The sequence below is a fragment of the Dermacentor andersoni genome, chromosome 10 (genome assembly GCF_023375885.2).
Source record: "Dermacentor andersoni chromosome 10, qqDerAnde1_hic_scaffold, whole genome shotgun sequence".
Taxonomy (NCBI): Eukaryota; Metazoa; Arthropoda; class Arachnida; order Ixodida; family Ixodidae; genus Dermacentor; species Dermacentor andersoni.
The window spans coordinates 112,517,331-112,529,564 of NC_092823.1; the positions used below are offsets into that span (position 1 = coordinate 112,517,331).

Genomic DNA, 12,234 nt, shown 5'->3' on the forward strand with positions numbered 1-12,234 from the left:
ATAGAAAACGCAACAAGTACAGGTGAACAAGTTGCAGCTCACGCATGCGTACTTTTCCTTGTCACTGTTGTGCGAGAGGAGTTACTGAGCACACTGTACTCCTTCCAGATTTTTTTCAAAAAAGCGCAACTCTTCACCTACGGGCAAACATACCTTTCTCTGATTTAATTATGTAGTATACTTTAAATCGAAATGACAGCTGGAACTGAAAATTCAAGCAGCTCTGCGAATCACCACTTTTCATGATCTATGGCTGATTCATTTTAAGGGCAGGGAGTCACACAGCACCGCTGAACGTCGCAAGGACGCTATAGTAAAGGTGAAGCCACCCATTTGTTTATACATCTTCTGCTAAGCGCTACTAAAAAAAACACGCATCAGCGATCAGCTATTTTCCAGTTTTCTTAAATGGCAAAAAACTAGACTGTTTACAAGTCCCAATCCCCGCCACTGATTTTTTCTTTGCTACTGTGGTTTCCGCGAGAAGACGACAGAAGGGAAAGTAAACGTTTCAATTTATGCACATTTTATATTTTGTAATCGCCATTCATGACACTTTTCGGCGTACAGTCCTTTAAAATCTGCATTCAGAGCATATGTCAGTTTCTGAGAACAAATAGAACAAGCTGAAGTCTTTCTCCAATCTGGCTGCACTAATTGCTACAGTTGGTAGTACAGGCTAGACGAAGCACGAATACGCACGAGCTTGAACACATACAACTAGACTTCTCATTTAAAACAACCATATTTTTTTCTTATATTAAACTACAAGAACACAATATCATTAAGGAGCAGGGCGTAGCAGAGAACTCCGGTATAATTCTCTCCAACTGGAGTTTCCTAACATGTACTCAAAATACGGAACACGAGGGCTCTTGCATTCCACCTCCGTCGATGTGCGGCCGCCGCGGCATGAATCGAACTCTGGACCTTGCGCTCAGCCGTGCAGCGCCAGAGTCACCGAGCTACCATGGTGTATGGTTTTGTGTTGATTAGCACATGCTTCATGAAAGCGTGAACGGAGCAAGAAATTAAACAATAAGCAATAAACGTGCCCCTCTTCCTTCACAGAAACATCACAATTCTATTGGGAAACTAAGTCGTTGAATATGTCACAGCGCTGATTTAAAACATGCTTTGTGAAAGAAATGACACCGTTCAGGAGAGCTGACGGCGACTACATCAGTGGACCACGTCCACACAGTCTTGCGTGCCTCTGACTTCATATCCGTGAAGAATATTTGGTTTAATTACCTCCTAGTTAATTTGGAAGATGATGAAACGGGGGCTACGTGCAAATGTAGCATTCAAGGGGTCCGCCGAGGCCCTGACATATCTGTTAGTACTGGCCTCCAGTATTGTGTGTGCTTGTACGCGATGTGAATAAAGTTTATTTTCTCTCCTGTCTTAACATTTTAGCCCTATACTTATAGTCAAGGTCTGAGACAGGCCGATTCCTTCTGAAGGCGTCTATTCTCTGAGCAGTTTGCTTGATGAAACCACACAACCAGCTAAAAAATATCCATTCCGGTTGACATGTCTCTTTTCTTCTTTAATTATGCGCGCACAAGAAGTTTCAACGGACTTGGAGAATAGAAATGACACTGCCACGTTAGAACAATGGGTAGCACGAACATCAATTCTAGCAGACAATGGTGACGACGGGAGCGTTTTGTACGATTCGGAGGAATATGCCAACTCTTTGTCCTTCTTCATCGCGGTCAAGCGGGATGCACTGTATCGTCATCGCTCTAGCCACCGTCTGCGTCGTGGTGGTAAGCGGAGAGCCTCACTGCACGAGTGAGTACCGTTCTTATATAGCGCCATTTTAAACTTTGAACTTCAGCATTAGCATCCAAATTTTTTATCACCTCCAACATTTTTCATCTTCCCACGGGCAGCGCGGTGATGTGAAGGAGCCGCGCGTTCTTGACAGGGAGTCACTTTGGCTGACCGCTAACGGTGCTGTATTTTTTTCAGTTTGCGTGCTACAAATGGGTATATTCAGTAAGCTGTTCGTCACGCTTCCACTAGTATTTCAGACATCAGATACTGTATGAAAGCTTCTCTATATCTATACTATATTAAACTAGGCTACTTATGTTGTCCTAAGTGCCGTTCCAGTTTGCATTTCATGCATAGTGTAAGCAACGCATTGAAAGTTCAACATCCCAGCAGCCTGGCGTCTTTTTTAGAACTCTTGTCACAGCTGAATCACCTTTCGTGAAGGCAACGCCCAACCGGAACCGACACAGAAGAGACGCTGCGCGTTGGTGCAGTCCCGCCGTAGGTCTGAGTTGCAGTGAAGGGTTTAGTCTGTGCAGTCTGGTGTACCTTGTATGTCCGGTATCCTACTCTGCTAAGGAAAGCGTGCGTGCTAGAACGCGTAGTTGTCTCGCAGCGTCGGTCGTACAGAGAGGATGGAGACGCGGAGGTCTTATTTGTTTGACGTCCGAGCTGCCCTATCTGCGTCATCATTTCCAATGATGCCGCAATGGCCTGGTATCGATTGCAGTTAGATATCATGGCGTTTTTTTTTTATCAAGTGATGGACAAGTTCCACGATTTTGTGCGTCAATTGATTGTGAGTTCATGTCGGAGAAACGACTGCACAAATGGCAAGTACGGCCTTGAATCACACGATACTGCAAATTTTCAAGTACTTTCAGCATATATAACATTTCATTTATTTATTTATTTATTTATCTATTTATTTATTTATTTATTTATGCAATACTGTCAATCCCGTCAAGGATCGTAGCAGAAAGGGCATTAAAAAAAAATACACTGACATACAAACATGACATTGAAAAACGGTTTTCAAACGCCAGGTTTCCGTAATGGCTCGAAACCCACTAGTAATGATTCAAGGTGACCGAGCATGTTGACAATGACACGCGCATTTATGTTCATGAAAGTCATTTGCGACGTTGCTGGCGGCGCGGGCGTAGGGTTCGTGCTTCCGTGTCCTAGTTTTTTGTTTGGTTTGAAGCACGTGTAACAGGGCACACGTCCTTTTTTTTACATCGTACCAAAAATATAGCTCCCCGTGTAGCTTTAGTTTGTCATAAACCAGAGAGACTTTATCGCCGGAATCTTCTTTTTGGTTTGCCGCATTTCCATAAGTTTCTTCTGATGTCGCCAACGCGGGGTGAAAAACCTTCACTGATGGTAAACGCAGTCCCCTTAAGTTTGTGACAACCTCGCGAAATTTTCGCTTTGTTCCTGAAATTTAGAAGCTTCAGTATTATTGGCCTTGTTTTGTTTTCTTCCGGTCTGCCTAATCTGTAGATGCGTTCGATCGCAACTTCGCCCAATTTCAAGGAATCTTTGACAACCTTTTCATTTACAGAGCGCCTCCAACGACTCGTTATTTTCATCTTCTTCTGACATGCCTTAGACTATGAGATTCGACCTTCTGGAGCAATTATCGAGGTCGTCTAGGCTTACTTCCGAGGATGACACCACCTGCTGTAAATTAGTGACCTGTTCCGTACACGAGGAAAGCTTGTCTTCAAGGAAAGTTAAGCGCCCTAATTTGTTGTCGACTACTGGTAAACGTTCTTCTTTTAATAATTTTATGTCATCTGCAATCTGTTGTAGCTGTAGTGAAAGTTCCGCCCTATCGGGTCCGGGGCTAGTTTCAACAGCGCCGGCAAACGACAGCAACTTCGTTACGTACACTATGTCAGACACTGTATCGAGAAGTACCGCAGGGCACACGACAGACACAGACAACGCGACAAGACAACGAAAGCATTTTCCAAAACGCTTTCTTACCTGCACGAGGAAGACAAGCGGATTATTTATCTGTGCGTGAGCCCAGCTGCCGTGCCCTTTGGTTTGTGATGTCTCGTCGACAGTCCAGGTGGCCCACAGCGCCGCTACGCACGACTGGAAGACTGCAGTGTTGCTGCCGGTAGGAGTTGACGATGGTACTTCACGGAACCCATCCGAAGATTGCAGTATCGGAGGCGCCATAGAACTGTCATTCTGGCGCCGAAACACATAGGCGGCTCGGAAGTGCTGACACGGTTGTTGGTTTCCCGCCGGTATCACCAGCAGGCTGGCGATGAACTGCACGAGGAAGAGAAGCGGATGATTCATCTGTGCGCAAGCCCAGCGTCGCGGAAAGCCGCGAGCTCTGCAGCTGTAGACGTAGTGATATGGGAAGTCTTAAACCGCTGGGTCATTTCCATTTCTGGTGTAACTACAGCGCCATCGGAACTGGTTGATGTAGTTGAGCCACCAGTATAGACGTGCGTTTAGTCGCTCTATTTCTTGTGCGGGACGAGTAACCTAAGTTGCATCAGTGTAGATGGAGGTAAGTCCAAACTTTTTGTGAAGTACTGGTATGGTTAGGTTAACTTGAGTACGGCTCACAAATTACTGAGACATCGAAGCCCTTGGGCGCACTAATTGGAATGACTGATTGTCCGTTATGCAATGTTTACGGATGCGAGGAGAACATAGGCCACTTATTGTGCCACTGTCCTCAATTTCAAGCACAAACACAATCTTTGTCCTACACATTGAGGAAACTAGATGATCGTCCTCTGAGTGAACAGGCAGTACTAGAACTCCGTGCCCACCGATCATCGACTCAGAAGGCAGTGCAGGCAATTTTGCGTTTTCTGAGAGTGACTGGTTTGCACGAGCGGCTTTCACTGAAGTACTGTCCCGTGTACGTCTCTGTACCCTCTTCTCTCCCTTCTCTCTTTTTCGCTTCTCCCTTCCACAGCGTAGGGCAGCCAACCGAACTCTTTACTGGTTAACATTCCTGCCTTCCTTATACCCTCGCTCTCTTGTCACAGCAACATCGCGTTTTGACCTATGATGTATTTTCTTTCCTGAATTTTTTTCGGATTAGGAGAGCCTGCTTAACCTACAGTGTTTTACCCGACGGAGTAAGATGTTTTACTCGCAATTCGGTGAGATTAACTGTGCCGCCGCGAGGGAAGCGATCACTGGAGGAGGATGGTGCATAGAGGTGGAGAAGGGGATCGCACGCTCAGAAAAGTGCCAAGGAGTGCGCGGAAAAGCAAAGCCACTTAGAGGAAAGCCTAGGTATGTGGAGCTAAGCGGGAGCAAGAACAAAAGGGGAAGCGTCGCGGAGGAGGAGGATAGGTGGAAGCGCGCTGGGTTGATCTTTTCTGGCAGTTACTACGGGTTATTTGCGCGGTATGAACGTACCCGGTTTGCCTCGTGATCTAGAGGCCGAGCTCCAAGCGAGAAGGATGGTGCAGCGACGCAAGCAGTGGCACGCCGAGCGTGAGTTGACGGGCTCGGTAGTCGTCGCCGAGCGTGGGGCATCAACTGAACGAGTCCAGCAAAATGCGTGAGCTTGGTGGGCCCACGAGACTCCCCAAGAGGACGAAGAGGAACGTGAATAGTGTGAATCGTGCATTACGAAATTGCATGAAATAATAAAAACTGGGCCTTTCCTTACAGAGCCTTGTTATCTTTCTTAAAGGCTTTTTACACTTTTCAAATAATACATCATCCTTAACCGCCACACCTACACACAATCAAACCATTTTTAAAACATTACACGCGCAATGCACAAGAATGGCATTGCACACATGCTTGCTCGTAACCCACTTTCGCGAAGTGAAACAGTAATGTAATTTTTTTGAGGCGAGCAGTTCTGTGTGTGCTGAGAGCCCTTGTGTTACAACAACAAGGCGACAACGATAGTTTGATGGCAATGGTATGATTACTCACTTATTGTATGCCGGCGAAAAAATGATACCTGTTTCGTTGCCGCTTGGGCACTCTCGCTTTATTACGCATCTCGTTGCTATGTGATGGGTCGCATATGGAGGTCAGTGCTAAGGTTGAAACTCTGCCGCGCTGTAGTACTGCGCCTAGTATGGCATTTGTAGTCACGCTGTCATCATTATACAATCGTGATCGCTTCAGATCGTGATCTCATTGGTGTCGTGCATTCATGGGCGTTCCACTGACGTCATTTCGTAATCGTCACTGCGTCGACGCGTCATACAGTAGGCGTCTTGCCGCCATGGGCGCGAGCAACCATTGCGAGCACTATAATGGCGAGCGCCTGACATTATAGTGAAGCGGGCTGATACCGAAGGCACTGTATGTAGAATGTAGCAGAAGCAGTGTAAATTACTGAATAGCTATAAAAATTAAAAAAAAAATTGTCTTTAGCAATGCGGTCTCTCGCTACATTGTGTGAATACTAATCGCTATTATATCTGCAGTCATTGTGAAAGTGGTTCTGCTTAGAGTTTTGTGCCGTCTGACCCTGGTTCAATGCACTCATTATTAACGTGTCTTGTTTTTTCGACAGGCCCAAAAATTAAAATGTGATACGTAAGCCGACTTTCGTACATACAAATGTGCCCGGTGTGACTGAATAAAGGCTTCGCATAAAAAGTATTATAGGCGCCTTCGTGGCAAGCAATATTAGCATCTTATAGCAATATTAGCATCTTATAGCAGTGAGACATACGCGTTTGCTTTTTTCGGTGTGACACTCCTCGTTTTGCACACTCGTTGAGGAGTTTCTTAGCCGCCATTGAAGCGTTGCTATTAGGCGAGTACTGGAGACGGAGGTCGGTACTATCTAAGGGAAATATTGCGTTGCGGATGCTTACCGGCAAGTGATCCGTCAAAGCGTCTCCTTTTAGAGCGCGGATTTAAATTTGCCACCGAGTTAATCGCAGCGTAAGGAGGTCTAATGCAACCAAAAGACGTGCCACTCCACCAAGTGCATCCTGTGTCTAATGAAAGTGTCTCCGGCTCAAAATGGTTGAGCGAGGGGACTTACAAAGGGGTGGTAGTCTTCAGGATTTACATGCGCCGGCAGTACCATTCAAAAGTTGATTTCTGAAGGAACAAAGAGAATAAAGCAAAACTTTATCAGACTTCACAAGTTGTTCCTACTCTGAACTTATTTATTGAGAGACCACAGGCTCCCTCCGGTGACAGAAATGTAATCTCGCCACGACTGCTATACTGCGATGTAAATAATGTTCGTTTTGCCCGGTACAGCATCATCTGCTGTGCGCTCAGAAATACGCATGCCGGCACCGCATCTTTCTAAGCCTTACGTCATGCACAAAGCCACGCGCAAATTGCAGCCTGCCGAGTTGCGCGATCGTACAAGCGTAAGGTCACCTGGATCCAAATTGTACAAACTCGCAGGAGGACGTCAATTAAAATCTCATTGCCTTCAGCAAGCTCCTAATTTTTCTTCGAGAACAGGTCCAGCCTAAAGCTGATGATTAAGATGTGCCTTGGCGACAGTGTAAACCACAGAACGAGCGGGTGGACATCGCGAACCCAGTTTTGTGCTGGGACGTGCTGTCGCACCAAAATTTTTGTAACTATGGCTATCTAATAAGGTCCGCATAAATACTGGAAGCGGAGAAGATTGCCGCTATTCACTCTTTCCACACAGTCAAAGGCATGGAATGGTCTACCCAAATCAATCACTTCTATGCACGACATTATTCGTTTTCGTAAATTATTGGCTAATATTCTATTACGAAGGATTTTCTCTTGCGACTCTACTTCTGGATTGCACCACTACCATCCCCTGAATAGCCGTCGGGCCTCGAAGGTACCAAGTAAAATGAAACGAAGTGCAAAATCCAAATGTGATGTGTGTACAATCCCTGGATCGACAACGTTAGTGGCTTCATTTTTTTTTATTGGAACCTTCTCTGCATCGATCTCTAAAAAATATATTTTACACACTTTGCAGAGCCCGGAGGTTGTGAGTCTTCTCCAGCATGTGGTCCCTTGGAAGATCCTGTGGTCGGAGAGCCTCGGCGGGACAGGTACTGCCGGCCTTTATTCACGCCGGTTTGGGAGCTGACGCAGCTCCGCAAATGCCTTTGCAAGCGAGGCTACGTGCGCAACTCATGGGGTGAATGCATTCCGCGTTTAAAGTGCATACCTTGCAAGTTCCAATGGCAGAGAGACTACCGCACGTGCGCATCCGGGTGCCCCGCTACATGCAACCAACCGTTGGAGCCGCCGTGCCAGAAGCCGTGCTATGCGGGATGCGCCTGCCCTCCGGGCTGGGTGGAGTGAGTGAAACTGCAGCTTCCACTTTCAAACTTACGTGCTCATGACGCGAGCAGACGGCATTACAAAACGAGCAGAGCCCTTGTGCTAGGTGCCTTCGCGAAGCGTGCACTGCGTGATGAACGAATATGTTTAATCAATCCTGCAGCAAGGTCGACAAGAATCACCTGACCACCTAAGCCTGCCCAAACAAGCACAACATGCGGTTTGTGACCGTGCGCATAGAAATTTGTAGACGAAAGGCTGTTCGTATGGTCGTTTTCTGCCGATATGTACTTCTGTCAATCTACGAGATTGCAACATGCTAGAAAACATAGACGAATGAAGATAACATGTCTGCATTTCTGATGTTCACTCTCTCTATCAAGGCTGCAAGAAGCTGACTATGCTCTCTAGTTTAATAGAAGGCCACTCAAAAAAACGCGAGATTTTGAAATCTTGAACTACATTCTGCTGCACTAAAAACTGGCTCTGCAGAAGGGTTTAGATGTATATTTGTGCTGCTTTCTGGGTCTTGTGTCCTCCAATGAAAAGCCCCATAAGGATCCGAAATGAAACGACTCCTGTCCTACAGCATAGGTAACGCAGGCCACTCAGAGGAATTTCTGTAACATAGTCAGCCACGTGCTAACCTTGGCAATGTTTTGCTCCTACTATTTACCGAGAATGGTATTTTTCATTTTGGTGCGCATGTCAGCACCATATTATTTACTTGTTTCTGCCAGTTGGCGTATCGTTCCACACAAGTAACAAGCCTATTATTTGAAATGTTCAATATGTACTGATTGGCCTGATCACTTGTAGTAGCATCCGCATCGTGAAATCACACTACCCTTCTTCGTGGTTTCAGTATGATTCGTTTTTTTTCTCACACAGGCACCCTAACAAGTTGCGTATATGCGTCCGGGCCAGGAGATGTCCTCCCGCATGTCCAGCTCACTCGACGTACGCGCCATGCGTGTCCAACTGTTCGCCCAAGTGTGGCAAAACTCCTCCCAGCAAGTGCGTCACCGACTGCAAAGAGGGCGCCTGCGTCTGCAATAAGGGCTTTGCCGAATTTGAACGTCGCGGCGTAAAGATGTGCGTGCTCCAAGAAATGTGTTCCTGGTACACTCGCCAGTCGTCGATGTTCCCGCGCAAAGGCATCGCGCCTAGCGTCTCGCCTAGCTTCACGCACCAACCGGTCAGCGTTACCTTACACAATAGCAACGTGCACTTGCAGGCTAGCGGAAGACCTGATGGCATCGCTGCTCACTCTGGCACGGAAACGAGTCATTCAACTGTTACCAGAATGCATTTCTCAAATGGCACCGAAATGACATCAGAAAGTCGAATTATGAATGTTCCCGCAGGCCATGTTAGCACACGTGTCACTGTACACACTGCAAGTTTGCAGTCATCTCCTAACGTAGTATCAGCCGTGAATGTTGTCCCGAAAGCCACACAGAATACACCGTCAGTTCACGGCGGAGGTAATCTGTCAGTCAGCACCACCGTAAACAAGGAAGTTACACTCTCAACTAATACTGCGGCTCTTCTCCGCAACGTTCTCGGCCTACGTACGAAAGGTGCACACTCCCCCGCTATCTCGATAACTCGCGGTGGTGGTGTAAAAACGAACACTGCAGGTGCATTTATGCCTCACGTCACAGAGAACTCCTTGAGAACTACCAGAACAAGTTCTGAAAACTCCCGGTCAGTTCCGACGGCTGCCAGTACTCGTGAAACTTCACGTACAGCAGCCACCCGCTTACCTAGTAGAATACTACCTTGGGGAAGCGGGGCAAGAAGTGGTACAGAAGGCAAGCCCTCATCAGGTGCACAAGGGCGTCTGCAGGCTTTGATCAGATCAACATCAGAAGTTACGTATCCGCGTTTTACCGTTCTTCCTGTCGGGGCCGGTGTAGACGCACGTTTGCAAATTATACGCTCACATGGCAGCATTTCGCCTGGTGAAGGCGGTAAGGGTCGAAGTACAGAACATACGCAGTACCCTGGTGCCATTACGCCTATGCCACCTATTGCAGGAACCTTACGAGAGCCTAGACCCGCTTTTCGCGCAGTACAAAATGGTACATTCGCTGCCCATATACAATCGGTAACTACGTCCTCACCTACTAGGGGAGGTAATGGGTCTGATTTCGACGTTGATCCATGGTTATCACTTGGCTTAGGGTTTGCCCCTTGGCACTTGCCCTTACATAATGACGTTCTATTCGGTGCACCCCGTAGAAGGTATTATCTATGGCCTGCATATTTACAGTGTCCGGAAACATACAGTTGGATTGATAAAATGTTGTTACATTGGGCCTTGTCTTCGAGTACGCCTGCGGGATATGATGAGACCTATTATAAGTTTTACCCCTGGGGAACCCCGTTCCACGGCTCAGGTAGAAATTCTAGGGATAGTTTGGGGCTCTCCTTATGGAATAGAGCTCTACGTGCTTCCACTGGATATGATGGTGCTGGCTTCTTGCTCTACCGATGGGGCGCCCCTTTGTATGGTCGCGTAGGATATGGCTGGCCTGTTTACAGGAGTTACCCTTGGAATACACCCTTACGACCTACTTCAAGGTATGGCTGGATTGATTTTATGCGTTATCCTTGGGGCACACCGTTATCTGCTGCAGCCGGACGTAGCTGGATCGGCTACAGAACCCCTTGGCGCACGCTCTTTCCGCTTCTCCCAGTAAATGCTTGGGGTATGTACAGATTTTACCGATGGTGCGCTTTCTGAAATTGTGCCGGTGAATGGTAGATCTTGATGCCACAAAGGAGAAGGCTGTAAGCCAGAGGGGCAATTATTAAAGTACGCCTGTGGCAAGCGACCCTGCATTTTCTGGTGCCTTTATCTCGTCATTAGTGTACTTCAATGACAAATGTAGCTCGATACCGTACAGTACTTGTAACAAAAACAGCAGCCATTGCCAAGTGTCACACTTCTAAGCATTCCTAAAATGGTGTAAGAGTGTAAAAACCTCCAAAATTATGAGCATCGAACCTAGATGTTGAAATATATATGAAACGAAGCTTTACAGGGGTAATTGAATTCTTCACATTTGACGATAACGCGTACAAGTTTCTTTCCTTTCGTCTTATGGAAAATGTAATTTAGTAAAATGTGTATGCTTATCCACAGCAACACTTAGTACTTCATTGTCAAAGAATTTTACTTATGCACTGCACTTTTCACAAGTTATGCCAAATGCCAACTCAAACTAAGGCGAATGCACTGGGCGAGACTTATATGCAGCAATATCGAACTATGAAAGACTATGTGTGGTGTTTGTCGAGGGAAGAATGGAATGACAAGCTCATGAACAGAAAAGCGCCACACATGTCAAGCAAAGGTTAGGAATTTCTGTAGCTCTTGTGTTTGAACCGGTCACATCCTTCCTCGAGGACTGGCCAAGAACAGACAGGCCCCTAGTTCATTCAAGTAGCAGGTCGACGTATTTGGGACATACATTCGAGCAGACATGATATATTCAGGTTTTATGAAGGAAGATCTTTCCGTTCCTAGAAAAAAGGTACGCAAACTTGGTAAGGATACAATGATTATAGACGCCAGTTCACTGGAACATTTCTTCGGTGAACATTACCTGTGTACATATGTCGACAAAATTATCTGCCTAGATAGCGATCGGCCTAACTCCACCGAGCAACTAGGCCACCTCGCTGAACCAGGACAAGCAGGCAAAAAGCATTCGAAAGGGATTTCGTGTCCACTTCAAGGACGTTTTAAAGTGGTTACATAAAGTGAATCAACGACGTTAAGGTATATAGCAGGGAATTCTTACAAATATGCTCTTGACCTTTTGGGCAGCGTTAAGGACAACAAAAATTTATACAGAGAATAAGGCAGGAAGCGGCAGCAAGAAGTTAGGAAGTATAGAGCCACTGAGCCAATAGCTGGTCCTCTTTCTTTGTGTTCCACCTGAATGCGAAAACAAAAACGCCAATGGAATGCCGTGCTTAAAATTCCCCTTGCGCAATCTTCCTCGTAATCGTATCGCGGCTCAAGCAGTTATCTCTTCGGAACATTTGCGTTGAGCCGGCTCTTGGAACAACGATGCAAACCAAGAAGAACATGTCCCAGATCACGTCTGCAAGCAAGCCGCAGGGAATTGCACCACAAGTAGCTTCTCTATTCAGACACTTGGCTGCGGTGTG

General features: G+C 46.5%; 1 long non-coding RNA gene across 1 annotated transcript; it reads left to right on the forward strand.

Moving 5' to 3' along the window:
- Window positions 1–1,716: 1,716 nt before the first annotated feature.
- LOC126544698 (uncharacterized) lies at window positions 1,717–11,199 on the forward strand. The gene is made up of 3 exons (XR_011890635.1): window positions 1,717–1,800; window positions 7,736–8,063; window positions 8,938–11,199. It is a non-coding gene; the product is annotated as an uncharacterized lncRNA (long non-coding RNA).
- Window positions 11,200–12,234: the final 1,035 nt, after the last annotated feature.